Source organism: Pinus tabuliformis, chromosome J (assembly GCF_031772625.1).
Source record: "Pinus tabuliformis cultivar Carrire ecotype Pingquan chromosome J, CPIR1, whole genome shotgun sequence".
Classification (NCBI taxonomy): domain Eukaryota; kingdom Viridiplantae; phylum Streptophyta; class Pinopsida; order Pinales; family Pinaceae; genus Pinus; species Pinus tabuliformis.
The window spans coordinates 25961908-25977016 of NC_142295.1; positions in this window are offsets into that span (position 1 = coordinate 25961908).

A 15109-nucleotide genomic window follows, 5' to 3' on the forward strand; every position below is an offset into this window, starting at 1 on the left:
CAAACAGTTTCTGAAGTGAACAGGTCAACTAAAGCACATAGGCAAGTGTTAAATAGCTCCCACATGGAGTTTCATTTGTTTGCCACAAGGAAAATCTCGTCGATTGACCACAATAGCCCGATCAAACACAGTTAACCATCGCGTGGCATAGAGAACAGAGGAAGAATGTATCAAGACTACTACTTGGAAGTATATTGACTTCAAGTGAGCGTGAATAATCATCTTCAAGAAGCTAAAGGTTATAAAAGCAAATGATGATGTGTCTAAGAAATCTTCGTATGATTCATTGACTTGTTAGCGAATTGTAGGAATTAGATCTTCAATGAAATAGGAACCTTAGTCATTGCTTATATGTTCATATTTATAGCAATGGTTCTCTCAATTAGTTATTATAAAAAAACATTAAAAATAGGACTTGTTGAAAGGTGAGAATCATATTTTGTATCTCTTGTCAATGCAGAACAATATTATGATGTGCAGATTGTTTTAATTCAAATATTGTCTCTTGTTATCATTGTGCTTTGATGAGAAGATTACATTTGTGATAATAAATTTTCCTCAGTGTTTTTATATGTCTTGTACTAATGGGAGGGCCCCTTGTGGCATACGAGACTCCATTATAATATTTTTCGCTTACTTTGTCTTTCCTTTGTTCTTCTCATGTTATGTTTTCTTTCATAGTTAGCTCTCACTTTCGCTTATTGTGTTATTTTCTTTTGCGGGTTTGTTAAGTGCTTGGATTAAATATAAAAATACCAAAGAAACATTTATTAGTCATTCATTCACTTAACTTTTACTCTTATTCATTTTTCAAACTTAGATTCATATGTATATCAGAGTTTCTTGCATAAGAATTCATAGGCATATCATAATGTTAATTTGTGAATGAATTCTAAACCTGAAACACAAGCTTTCTAAGGATTTTCGATTCAAGTTTCATAGTTACTATTTTAAGATTGTTTCCCTGTTTCAATAATAGGTTTCCTTTGCTTTCATAGATAAATGTATTATTTTCATAAATAGTTGCCATTTCTTTCATTTCTAGATAGTTGTCATTTCTTTTCATAGAATAAAATTGTCTTTACTTTTGTTAGATCATAATTTGAATGTTATTTTAGAATAAATTTATTGCTCCATTAGTATATATTGTTATTGTTGATTCCATTAGATTAGATTTATTGTTTTAATTAGTATAAGAAGCTAGATTAAGAGTTCATTACTTTCATAGAATAATTGTCTTTGCTTTCACCATATTGGAATTTAGATAATTGCCTTTACTTTCATGATTTTTCTCACTTTCATTGGAAACAAGAATGTGTGCTCTATCTAGATTTCATCTCATAAATAGAATTCTATTGCATTCTTAGACCCTTATATTTAATTGCTTTCTAAACTAAGACTCCGTTATCACTTTTTAGATTGATATTACTTACTTAATCATTTAGTTCTTGATAGATTAGAATAATTTCTTTTAGAACTTGAAAATTGATTTCCTAGCACATATAGTGTAGTGTACTTTATAAGTATACCAACGTGGATTGACATTTTAATGCAAATAATTTAACGCACAATTAAATTACCCAACCTTTTTTTGTGTCGTCGTCACGGAAGTACACATAGGAATTAATATTTAATTTAGAATGTCATTGAATTTACGCAGTTATGGCTAGGGGGAATGGTAAAACGAGAGGTAAGAACTTACGCATCACATTATGAGGCTCCTCCTAACCATAGTTGTAGAATTGCATCTCATTCTTAGATGCATAAAACTTAAAATTCATTCATTTTATAAAGCATGTATAGGAAAAGAGAATCTACAGGTAGATTTGTTAGAGGACGAACTTCAATTCCATCATCACCAACCACCCCCACTAGACCGCATGATGCAATAAGAGCCACATTACCGTCCATATCATGAATTCCAACTTTTTCATGTAGAGGAAGACTCCTTGCTATACAAAGATAAAAAAAATTACAACCAAAGAAGAGCCAACTTCTTCCACATAAGCATTAATAGATGAAGATGCATCTTCAACCAAGGTATTCTTCTTTCTTTCTTCAATATGATAACAACTTGTTGGATAAGAACTATAAGTACCTAACAAGGAAGAAGAAGAAGAGGAAGGAAATTTATTTAGAGGGCCATTAATAGAAGAACTAGAAGATGAAAATCTAGTTGAAGAACCTTATTACCTTAGTTATAAAGGATCAATGGAAAAAGGTGAAGGGGGAATATTTCCTCCTCCCAATGGACATGAAACAATAATAAGAGGAGGGGGAGGAGGAGAAATACCATTACTTGGAGTTGGAAGACGAAGAAGAAGACCTCCTAGTGGTGGAAGAGGTGGTAGAGGAGGTATAGGAAGAGGCGATGATGGAGGTGGTGACAATGAAGAAGATCCTTATGAATTTCTCATTCAAGATACTGATAATAATATTAGTATGAAGAAAATCTCTCCGTCTGTACTTCCTAAATTCTACGGTATGAGAACAGAAGACCTGAAAACTTTTCTCTTTGAATTTGAAGTATTATGTAGATCTTATGATTACTTACTTGAAGCTCAAAAGTTAAAGTTGTTTCTAGTCGCATTGAAAGATGGAGCCCTTAAATGGTTTATGGATCTAGGTACTAACTCTATAAGGTCATGGGATGATATGAGAAGATTATTTTAAAAAAAATGTAAAGAATAATGTATACATCATGATATTAAAAAGGAAATCTTTAAAATGACTCAAAAAGAGGATGAGAGTCTTGAGGATCTTGTAGAGAGATTTACATATAATGTTAAGAGGGAAAAATTACATAACGTAGGATATGATACACTAAAAGACCTCTTACTTAGAGCAACCAAAGATGAGTGGATTGATCTTCTTAACCTAACAAGTAAAGGAGATGTGTCTCAACTATCAATTGAAGAGATTTGTGAGTTATACAAGCATGTATCAAGAGGAAGAACAAAGTATGGCATAAGTCCTAGAGATCCAACCATTGCAAGAGTAAGTAAATCAACATCAGGATTGGTAAGTCGAGTTGAACTTGGCAATTTTCTTGATAATTTTAAAATAGACATTCTTGGTAATCTTAGTGAACAAATTGATATGTTAATAATGCAAAACAAGAAAAAACTTGAGAATGTTGCTTTGTTTATATTCTGCCCTAGATGTAGAAAAAAACATTCATTAAGGAAATGTCCACTTGATAATATTGAAATTTGTGTCATCTATGCAGAATCACATGCTACAAAAGATTTCCCATCACTAACTAGGTTGAAATTTATTTACCAAGAAGATAATGGAGCAAGTCAAACACCATAACAACTTTGCTTTGTTGCTCCTAAGAGACCTTGGCAACCTTATCAACCAAGTATAATGCAAGATCCCAACTTGCAATTTCAATCTTATGCACAACAATCTCAAAATAGTTGGAACACACACTTACCTTGACAACCCTGGCCACCACATCGTCAAAACCCATCTTGGCCACATGTTTGGCAAGGATATTATGGTAGAAATCCTCAATATCCTCAATCTTTCCCTCAATATCCTCAATACTAGTCTCAATATTATTCCCCACTACCATAACCTCTAGAACCTCAATTGACTACAAGTCAACCTTTCCCATTACCACCTACTCAATTACCATAAAGGCTTAATCAAATACTTTCACAATTGCTCCCAAACCCTAATAAAAAAAAAAACCTTAGCAACCCGCTTACAATGTTGAAGTACAAAATTGCCAAACTTACATGACAACTCCCCTAGATTTAAATGATATTCATCTTAGATCAGGGAGAGTTTTACAAAAAAATAATTCACCTGCTGTCATTAAAGAACATAAAGAGGATGGAACTCTTGAAAAGGAGGAGACTCCTCAAAAGGAAGAAATTATTGACAAGATAAATGACAATGAAATAAGACCAACTCATACTACTCCTTTAGCAAAACAACCACATATATCCTTACAAAACCTCATTACAAATAGATAAAGGTGTAGAGAAACAATTATTTTTTCCAAATTCTGACATGCTGGATAAGTTAAAGAATACTTGCATTAAAATTCCTTTACTTAAAGCAATAGAGGATATTTAATTTTTTGAAAAAAACAATAAAGTAGTTATGTATTAGAAAACTTGGTAGAAAAAGAAAAGAAATACAAAAGGTTCAACTCATTGGAAAAATTGCAGAACTCATGATGGGAAAAACTACAATTGAAAAATATTTAGATCCAGGGAGGCCCATGTGTAAATCCATATTAATAATGTTGAAATCCCAAACATATTAATCGATTTAGGTGCAACAATAAATGTTATGGAAAAAAGGACTATGGATGAATTATAATTGGCTAATCTTCAGTATAATCCTACTATATTACAATTAGTCGACAATCTACTATCAAACCCGAGGGTATATTAGAAGATGTACTTATATCCGTAGATTCGTGGGAATATCCAATTGATTTTATGATATTAACACCAAAAACCAATCTAGGAGGTCATCCATTGATATTAGGTAGGCCTTGGTTAGCCACAACTAATGCATTTATTAGTTGTAGATCTGGTGATATTGTAATTTCTAATGGAAATTCAACAAAAAATCTTACATTATATCCTCTAGCAAGAGCAATAACTAAATTGGGAAATGAAGAATGTAGTGATGATGATGAAGAAAAATAATATGAAGGCATTCAACCAATTTTGACTATCTCACAAGCAATGACAACTAAACAAAACGATGAGGGAAATCAATTAATGAATCTTATGAATAATTGTGATTTTTCTCAATATTTAAGAAAAAATATTGCTTGCATATGTTGGAACAAAATTTTCAAGAAAATTGTAGTATTGAAGATTTTTCATTACAACAATCTAAGCTATCATTAAATTCAATGGAAAAAATTGGAAATACTCTTGTAGAAATTAGTCCAAGAAAAACATTAAATATCAATAATAACTTGGAAGAGTTCCAAAAAGAACAATTAATTAAGATTTTGCAAAAACATTCCTTTGCATTTGCATAGGAATACACAAACATGAAAGGAATCAATCCAAACACTTGCAAGCATCATGTGTGTGTGTGTGTGTATGTATATATATATATATATATATATATATATATATATATATATATATATATATATATAGAACATGTCAAACCTGTAAGACAACATCAAAGAATGATGAATCCTAAATTGAGGGAGATTGTTAAAGACGAATTACAAAAATTGCTCAATGTAAACTTTATTTATCCAATTTTAGATAGCCAGTGGGTTTGACCATTGGTTATTATGCCAAAGAGAAATTGAAGTGGAAAGTTTGTATAGATTATAGGGAAATGAATAAAGAAACTTTAAAAGATCATTTTCCAGTACCATTCATTAATCAAGTTTTAGATACCTTAGCAGGAAAAAAATATTTTTCTTTCCTTGATGGCTTCAATGGTTATAATCAAATCCAGATAGCACTAGAAGATCAAGATAAGACAACACTCACATGTCCTTGTGGTACACATGTTTATAGAGTACTTCCTCTTGGATAGTGTTATGCACCTGCTACATTTCAAAAGGTAGTATTGGGTAATTTTCTGACTTGATCCAGGATTTATAGAAGTATATATGGATGATATTACTATTTATGTAAATAATTTTGAAGAAGAGTTAGAAAGATTAGAAAAACTCCTTATCATATGTCAATAAACTAACCTTTCATTGAGTAATGAAAAATGCTTCATAATGTTTAACAAAGGTATTATTTTGGGACATCATATTTTTAGGTCTTGGAATCAAGGTGGACTTGACAAAAGTTGAAGTCATCTCCAAAATTTTGATACTTAAATGTCAAAAGGACGTAAGAATTTTTCTTGGATTTACAAGTTATTATAAAATATTTATAGAAAATTTCACAAAACGTGCTTCACCACTTTTTAAATTACTCACCAAAGATTGTGAATTTCATTGGGATTTTGCATGTCAAGGAGCTTTTGATTTATTAAAACAAAGTATTTTTGAAGCACCCATTAGGGCCAAATTGGACCTCCCCATTTCATATTTCCATGGATGCACAAAAATATCTAACTCCTTATGCAATTTATTATACAAGCAAAAAATTAACTCATGTGGAGTTGGATTACATAGTTACTGAAAAGGAGTTCTTAGTAGTTGTTCATGTTGTCAACAAGTTTATACATTATATTATGTGATATGATACTTTTATTCACACTGATCATTTTATTAATAGATATCTTATGAATAAACAAAAAATTAATGGTAGAATCACTTGATGGCTTAAATTACTACATGAATTTAATGTTACCATTTTACATGTCTATAAGCAAAACAAAGTTGTTGATTTCCTTTCGAAGATGCAAAAACATAATATTGCAATCCATGTAGAAGATAATTTTCTTGATGAACATCTTTTTGCAATGTCTACTAAATCTCCTTGGTTTGTAAATATCGCTAATTATTTGTCTACAGGAAATTTTCCTCCTCAACTATTAGCCAAAGAAAAACAAAGAATTATCATATCCAATGTACCTTACTCTTGGATAAAAGGAAAATTTTATCGAACAAGAGAATATTTAATCATTAGAAGATGTGTTCAAGAAGATGAAGTACTTGAGATACTTAAATCATACCATGATGAACCTTGTGGAGGACATTTCGCTAATAGACGAACTACTTATAAAGTCCTCTTGGGTTATTATCGACCTTATCTTTTTAAGGATGCTAAAGAATATGTCAAGACATGTGATATTTGTCAAAGGATGGGGAAACTTGTCCAATCATATGAAATGCCTCTGTAACCATAATTGCTAATAGAGCCTTTTGAGAAATGGACTCTAGATTTTGTTAGTCTAGTTAATCCTCCACCCAAGCAAAATAGGTGCATTCTTGTTTGCATTGATTATGTTATTAAATGGGTAGAGGCTAAGCCATTAAATTTAGCTAATGAAAATGTTGTTGTTACATTTCTTTTTGAGGATATTTTCACTCGTTTTTGTGTCTCGAGAGAAATTGTAATAGATTAGGGTGAGCAATTCACATCCAAGATTGTTCAAAATATCATGGAATAGTACAAAATTAGACATCTCAAATCTATTCCATATCATCCACAATCCAATGGACAAGTGGAATCTACAAATAAAGTTCTTGAAGCCATACTAACGAAGACTGTGGATCTACATAAAAAAGATTGGGTATAAATACTTCCAGAAGCACTTTGGGTATGTTAGACCACATGGAGAAATACCATTGGATACACTCCTTATGAACTTGTCTATGGAAAACAAGTTCTACTTCCTATTGAGTTTCAAGACTTGGAGACATACATGAGAACAAAAAAATTGGGGCTACATCTCTTTGAAGCCCAAAAGCAAAGATTGGCATAGCTCAATGAGTTAGATGAAATAATATAGGATGCGATTCAAAGGACAAGCATAATCCAACAACAAAAGATGACACGACAAATTTACCAAGTTCAAAATGTTCAAACCAGGTGATTGGGCCCTTCTCTTTGATTCAAAATTTAAAGATTTTCAAGGGAAATTCCAAACACATTGGTTATGCCCTTATGAGATAGACGTTATTTTCTACAATGACATAGCAAGAATCAAGACTATTGATGAGGAAATAATAACTTTTATTGTTAATGGGCATAGATTAAAACTCTATCAAAATCCCTTAACAAGAGAAGAATTTGTTCAAAATTTGCATAAATTTACTACATTGAAGTTGTTGGAAAAAGGACACCATTTTCCTTCACCACCCAATGCCATTTAATTTCTTTTCTATTGAAAAAAAGAGAGAAAAAATAATAATAATAATAGATGTATAGTTATGAAAGCCAACATTGTTGGCATAATTATACAAGAAATCAAGTTGAAAACCAATATTCTTGGCAACTTGGATATCTCCTCTCCACTTCCTAGATTTGAAGATTTTTCTTTTTATTCAAACTAATTAGTTTGAAGACTTTGTTTCTCTTTTAATAAAGAAAATCATTGCCAACAACAACATCAACAAATTATTTGGAGAAGAAGTTTGCAACTTATTTTTCAATACTTTCATATTGATACATTCTGTAGCCAAAACAATATTTAATAGATGATTAGCTATATTAAGCTGTAGTAGCCATGTCTTCAGTCCAACAAGCAATCCAGAATTCCAAAAGGTACCAAGTCTAAGGCAACTTGAAAAGTAACATAAGTAATGCTTGTTACTCGATTTTATTAAAGCTAAAGTTATAGATATAGAATATATGGACTTACCTATTATTTTCAATAAAGAGGCCTCTGTAAATAAGCCTCACATTAAATTAATGATGGCACAATACATTCATGCCCCTTATTGCACTACTCTTTGAATCCTAATATTTCCATCCATCAATGAAAATACCTTATAAATTCTATGATATTCTATCAACCATTTATATAATTATTGCATGAATGGACAATCCTATTATTATAAGTCGTTGCCATACAATCCTATCATTAGCCACCCTTCTTTACCAATCCTCCCAAAGCCATTTTTAATATCCCACTATCGTTTATAACCTTCCCTATAACAGTCGTCTTGAGGTGTGTTATGAGGTCTTAAACTTCCAACATTTGCAATGGGTGTTGTCATTTGCCATGAGGCTAAAGGAGAACAATTTTAAGAAACTTACCTTAGATTCATGAAGTAATTAAGAAAGGAAAGATGGTTAAATTTCTTTGAAATTTTTGAAGGGAATTATGTTGAAGTTACTAGGGCATTCATAAGAGCATTTGACGAAGTGGAAGCTAAGATAGGAGACATGAGGTTGAAAATAATGTAGTCAATTTTGGCCAAAGAAACATGGCTTCCAAGAATTGGAGAAAATTGGTTCAAAATCCAAAAGCTCAAAGATGAATCATGGAGATCTCTACTGAAAAATCCTAACATGGACATAACAACATGGAAGAAATGTATCCATGTATCAACATTTAGAAGGAAATGGAGGTATTTTTTGTTCATTCTTCAAAAGTTTGTCACATGCGAAGGCAAGTGTGGGATCATTCTTTTCTATCACATTCGACTTTTGATGCATTTTCCAAAAGGAAAGGAGATAAATTTTCCTTATTATTTTCCCAATACTCTTAGAACCATGGCATTTAATAATCACAGGAATTCTAGAAATATTGATAGAGTCCTCTACCATTTTGGGTCAATCAAAATCCTTGTTGAGGCAGAATTGAAATCAATAAATGATAATTGGGAAAAAATCGTAGCCAAAAATCATTTCATTGAGTTATTAGAGGAAGAATATACTCATCCATCAAACCCTAACCCTCACAAAGAGAATATAGGAGAAGAAGAAACACTAGTATAGGAGCCTATTGAGGGCCAAAAATGTCTACCTCAACATTGGGGATAACCATCCGGTCCGAACCTTAAAGCAACTCTTTTTCCGTTTGGATTAGTGGCTCCGACTGGTTTAACTAGGTCCAGTTACCTTCTCCCTATCGCTATTGGTTTATGATGTATCTTTAACTACCAATAGACAAAGATATTAGATCACTTCTTCTTGTTGATCAGGCAAGAGAATGACCCTTAAGCTGATTTGGGTTCAGCCAAGCCACAACTAAAATTTTGCCTCTTTGAGAAGAGGACTTAAAAGAATGCAGATTAATCTAAATGCAAGCTTATTCTATAATGCAAGCAAAAGGAAACTAATTCTAATCCTATCTCAATTAGGCAGATATAGATCTAACCCAACTAAGAGCAAGATGATTAAATGATAAGGATTTAAATATGTCTGGCTTTTGGTTAATGTCAAGCTAACGAATTAGTTCAATTAATTGACATTTGTGAATATCGAAACACATCCTATTGAGACTTTTTAACTGAAATAATAAATCAACAGCACTCAGGAAAGTAATTCACAAAAATGATATTGATTATCAAATCAGTAAATCCAATAATTAAACAATAATATGCAGAAATAGTTCACAACACATTACTATTTAATAAATCAGTTTTATAAGACAGATTTCTAAGTAAATAGTTACTCAGAAATTAGAATTTAATCCATAAGAGCAGAGATACATAATAACAATATTGAGACAAATTACCCATATTGACAAAAGTGCACAAACATGAACAAAATGACACATTCCTGTTATCATAAAAATGAAACTAGTATTTGAAACAGTGGTATTAGAAATACCAATTTATTGAATCCATTTCTCTGACCCTCGTCTCCAACAGTCCTTTACATTGCTTGAACTTCTGCTTTCAAAGCTAGAGCCACAATAGTGCAAACTCTGCCCATCATACATAATTCAAGATACAAAGGAAAAATCCTCAATAATCTTTAGATATGAGATTTTCTCTCCTCTCTCCTACAACTCTAAATTTCTATTGCAGAAGTGCTTTTAGAAGTCCAAAATTGCAGAGGAGAGTAGCCCCTTCTTACATTCTGCAATCTATTATTTATAATATTTGCAAATGAATTCTTGAGAGGAAAGTTTGTTGAAAAAAAATCTGCCCAATCCATTTTATTTGCTTAAAATTCCAATATTTAATTGCTGGAGTATTCTCATTGATTGAAATTATTTTCTCCATATTTCTTCTACTGTTTTCCTGCAAAAGAAATCAAAATAAATTAAGATGCAACAATAAAATTAAAATGTCATTTCTAGCATTTAAAATAAATCCAATCAAAAGTAATTAATTAAATAATTGAAAATAAAATATAAGCTTTCTATTGATGCTTAGGATGTTTTAATTGGCCAAGGATATTATTGACGAATGGATTTGCAATCAGAAGAGGCTTAGGCAAATGAAAATGAAGAAAATAAAACTCAAAAAATTGATTTTGTTTAGAAATTCAAAGCTTGATCTTCTACCTATTTTTAGATCCAATAAATGACTAAATGTGTTAGTGAAACTTCCTCAGAAATGTTCTCTTCGATTTTATCTTTCCAATGAGCCGTCCTGGGCCTCATTTGGCCAAGTATAACTCAACCTATGAGCTTCCAAAGTTGATAGGTCAAATCTAGCATAAATCTAGAAATTCTGTTATTGGGCTAAAAATCAGAATTTTAATTAAAAATCTAATCCTAAATTAGACTCTAATTATCTAATAATTAATTCTAATTTAATGGTTAATTATGAACTAAATTAATTATTTAATAAACTGTTATTAATTAATCTAACTAACTAACTAATATATAATTAATTATTTATAAACTATTTAATATTAATCTAAATAATAATTAGATTTCAATTTAATTAAATTATTTATATGTTTTTTTTTTTTTCAGAGAGAAAATCAACATATGGCCGAGGCCAGCAGATATTACAACATATGGCCGAAGCCAGCAGATTTAGATAAATTAATTATATGTTACATATTAATTAGTTGAAAATTAATTATTTAATATTTATTTTAGTATTAATTATAACTATCCTACCTCTTTACTCATACGTATGAATTTGAGTGATGCTTTAAACTTAAAAACAAATCGAATTACATACCTTTTATTATGAGGAATTTTCACAATCGGTAAATCGCGGGAATGGAGGTCATCGGGATTTCATTTGAGATTTCCCGATGCGATCCTCCGATCGTATAATTTTTTATTATTATTATTTAACTCCATTATCCTACCACTTCACTATGGTTGACATGAAACTTCAGTTTTATATTGTTTTGTCTTAACGTCTTATGCCTTTTTGACTTTTGTTTAATTGGGAGATTAGTGGTCGGGAGTTGTCGAGGATTGTTAAACTTGTCACGTTTAAAAACTTCGATGCGATCTCCCGATAATGAATTTTATTATTTATATATTTTATTTTTTATTTTTTTGGTTTTATTTTAATGATGTTAAGTTATGAAATTATCTAAGGTATAATTTGCCTATTTAAACTACAACCATTTTAATAAAAATAAAGAAATAAACTACAACCATTTAGATATTTTGATTTTTCGATATTAGTAACTTATTTGAAATATTTGAGTAAATTACTAAAATCTCGTTGCTGCAACATTTTTTTTTTTTTAACTGTAACGGTTATGATTTTTATTTATTGAAAAAGGATGGTGGGTCTTTGCTGAGGCGACTCCTATTACATGGCAGATTTCCTTTTTTACAGCCTTTCAGCTATTACAATTTCACTCTTTTTGGAAGAGTCTTTCCCCATTTGCAGTTAAGCTCCCTTTCCTGAGAGTGCATCCAATGTTCGCCATCCGGTCCGCTTCGCTGTTGGAGTTTCTGAGTATGTGATAGAGCTTGTATGAGTTGAAGTCTTGTAACACTCTCTTCAACCTGTCCATAATTTTATTGAGGCCAACATTGTTGAAGAGTTCCCCTTTGATTAAATTTTTAATTATGATTTCTGAGTCTCCGAAAACTTGGAGATCTTTGATTCCTTTCTCCCTTGCTATCAGACAAGCGTTGAGTAACCCAAGGATCTCAACTTGATTATTGGTTTTCAGGCCTAGTCCCCATGCAAATGAATCTCTTTCTGTCCCATCCGCTGAGTAGATGACCCCTCCAGCACCGGCTACTCTGGGGTTCCCTTTGGACGCCCCGTCGAAGAATATGGAAGTTAAATTTTGGGACCTCCACCATTTCTGGAAGATGTCATCTGGTTCTCTTATTTGCCAATCTGATTTAGCTTTCAAGGGATGCAGAAGATATTTTCGAGGGTGAGGTTCAAGAGCCAACCACCTCTTTTCTTCCAGCGTGAGCAGAGGATCATCTTTGTGGTAATGCTGTTGGGCCGTTTCCAAGAGGAGAGACTTTTCTTTGGCTGCAACTTGAAGCGGGGATTGCTGTATGTCTTTGAATATCTGCTGGTTACGGGCCAACCAAAGCTGCCAGCAAACGTATTTTGGTATCGCTATCCATACCTTGCGCCAGAAGGACTTGAGAGGGATGCGCTGAGGGTAGAAGGCATTCCATGTGGCTATGAAATCCGGGATAGAAATCTGAGGTGGTATGGAGATCTGGAAATCTTGCAGGATGAGTCCCCAAACCTCTTTGGCGAAGAGACATTCCAGAAAAAGGTGCTGGGCAGTTTCACTGTTTCTTTTGCATAGATCACATCTATGAGGCCCTTCGATCTTCCTCTTTACGAGATTATCTCCAGTTAAAAGCTTGTTGTGCGCTAAAGTCCAGTAGAAAAAATTGATTTTTGGGAGTGCCAGCGGCTCCCAAACCTGCTTCCAAAAAGTGGGCGGATGCTTACTGTTCTTCGAACCTTGGAGCGCTCTATAGCCTTCAGCTGATGTGTATTTGCCTGTCCGCCCCCATCCCCAGCTGTCCCTCGTGGTTCTGTTGATCGGCGTAGCCTCTTCGAGGAGCTCCTCCAGAAGGTTTTGTTGGTCAATTAAATGCGCAGGTGCTCCGTGGAAGTTCCAGCCTGCCCATTCATCGCGTCTGTCCCAGTTTGACAAGTCGAAAACGCTGTTTATGTCTGCTCTTTCTAACCATGCCCTGAGCTCTGCGATTTCCTCATTCTCAGCTAAAGGTTCATGCCCCATTATGCGGTCTTTCCACAAGTGTGTGCGCTTGCCATTTCCGATGATTCTGTACAAGTGTTGCTTGAAAAAATTGCTGCTTTTGCAGCAGAGTCTCCAGACCTGTGTACATGGAATTGAGCTGTCAAGATGCATTATCCTGAGAGCGGCGTTGTCTGTGTATTTTGACCGCAAAGTGATGCTAACGGGGTGAGAAGGGTCGTGGATCAATTTCCACAGAATCTTGCCTCCCAGTGCTGTGTTGACGAGGGAGGGATCGCGGATTTGCAATCCGCCCTCAGTGATCGGTCTCTTGACCAGGTCCCAGTTTACAAGGTGAATTTTTTTTTCGTTTCCTTTCCCTCCTTGCCATAAAAAATCCCTGAGAAGTAAAGCGGTCTGTTCCATTACATGTTTAGGAGCCAAGAGGAAAGCTGCTTGGTAAATCGGAAGAGCAGACAGCTGGGATTTGATGAGAATGGTTTTTCCACCTTTTGTTAACCAGTATCCTCCCAAAGCTTTGATTTTGGATTTGATTTTGTTGATGATATCAGTCCAGAGAGACCTCTTGTTCATGCCTGAGATTATTGGAAGTCCAAGATACTTGAACCTGTCCCATTGTGCATGCCCTTTGAATCCTAAGATCTTCGCGATACTATTGATCTCCTGCTGATCTGTATTCCAACTGAAGATTTCACTTTTGTTCTCATTGACTAGAGCACCAGATACCCTGCAATAACTTCGCAGGACATTGTCAAAGGCTTTCGCTATAATGGAGGAGGCGCCTCCCAGGAATAGGGAGTCATCCGCAAAGAGAGCATGATTCAGGGGGGCTGATCCATGGGAAGGCTTGAGGCCGGGGAGGGAGCCAGCATTTCTTTCAGATGATAGTCTTCTGCTAAGAGAGTCCGCCATGAGGATGTACAGAAAGGGAGAGAGGGGGCATCCTTGCCGGATGCCTCTTCGAGCTTGGAAAAAATTGGTAGGGCGTCCGTTGATAAGGGGGGCAATCCATGGGGAATCAATACAAGCTTTTATGAGCTGAATAAAATGCTGCGAGAAGCCAAAAGACTGCAATACTTTGTAAAGGAACAAACGATTAACTCTATCAAATGCGTTTGCCATATCAAGTTTGATCAACATACCTTTCTCCCCACGCTGCTTGCTTGAGTGGATGGTCTCCTGTACCTGTATGACATTGTCCAAGATGTTTCTGCCTTCCACAAATCCTCCTTGAGAGCTGGAGATCAATCTTTTAAGCATAGGCTTGATTCGATTGGCTAAGATCTTGGTTATTATTTTATAAGAAGCATTGCACAGCGAAATAGGCCTAAATCTTGCAAAAGAGTCAGGGTTGGATTCTTTAGGAATTAGGGCTAAATAGGTGGAGTTGGTTCCTCCTCCTATCTTAGCTTTTTTCATGAAGCCTCTTATCATTTTAAGGAGGTCCACTTTTATGACTTCCCAGCAAGCTTTATAAAAATGGATTGTGAATCCATTTGGCCCAGGGGCCTTATCAGCTTCCATGGACCAGATAACCTTGATGATCTCCTCCTCTGAGATGGGTCTGCAGAGCGCTATATTGTCTTCAGCGTTGACTAGGAGAGGAATTTTGGTGAGGAAGT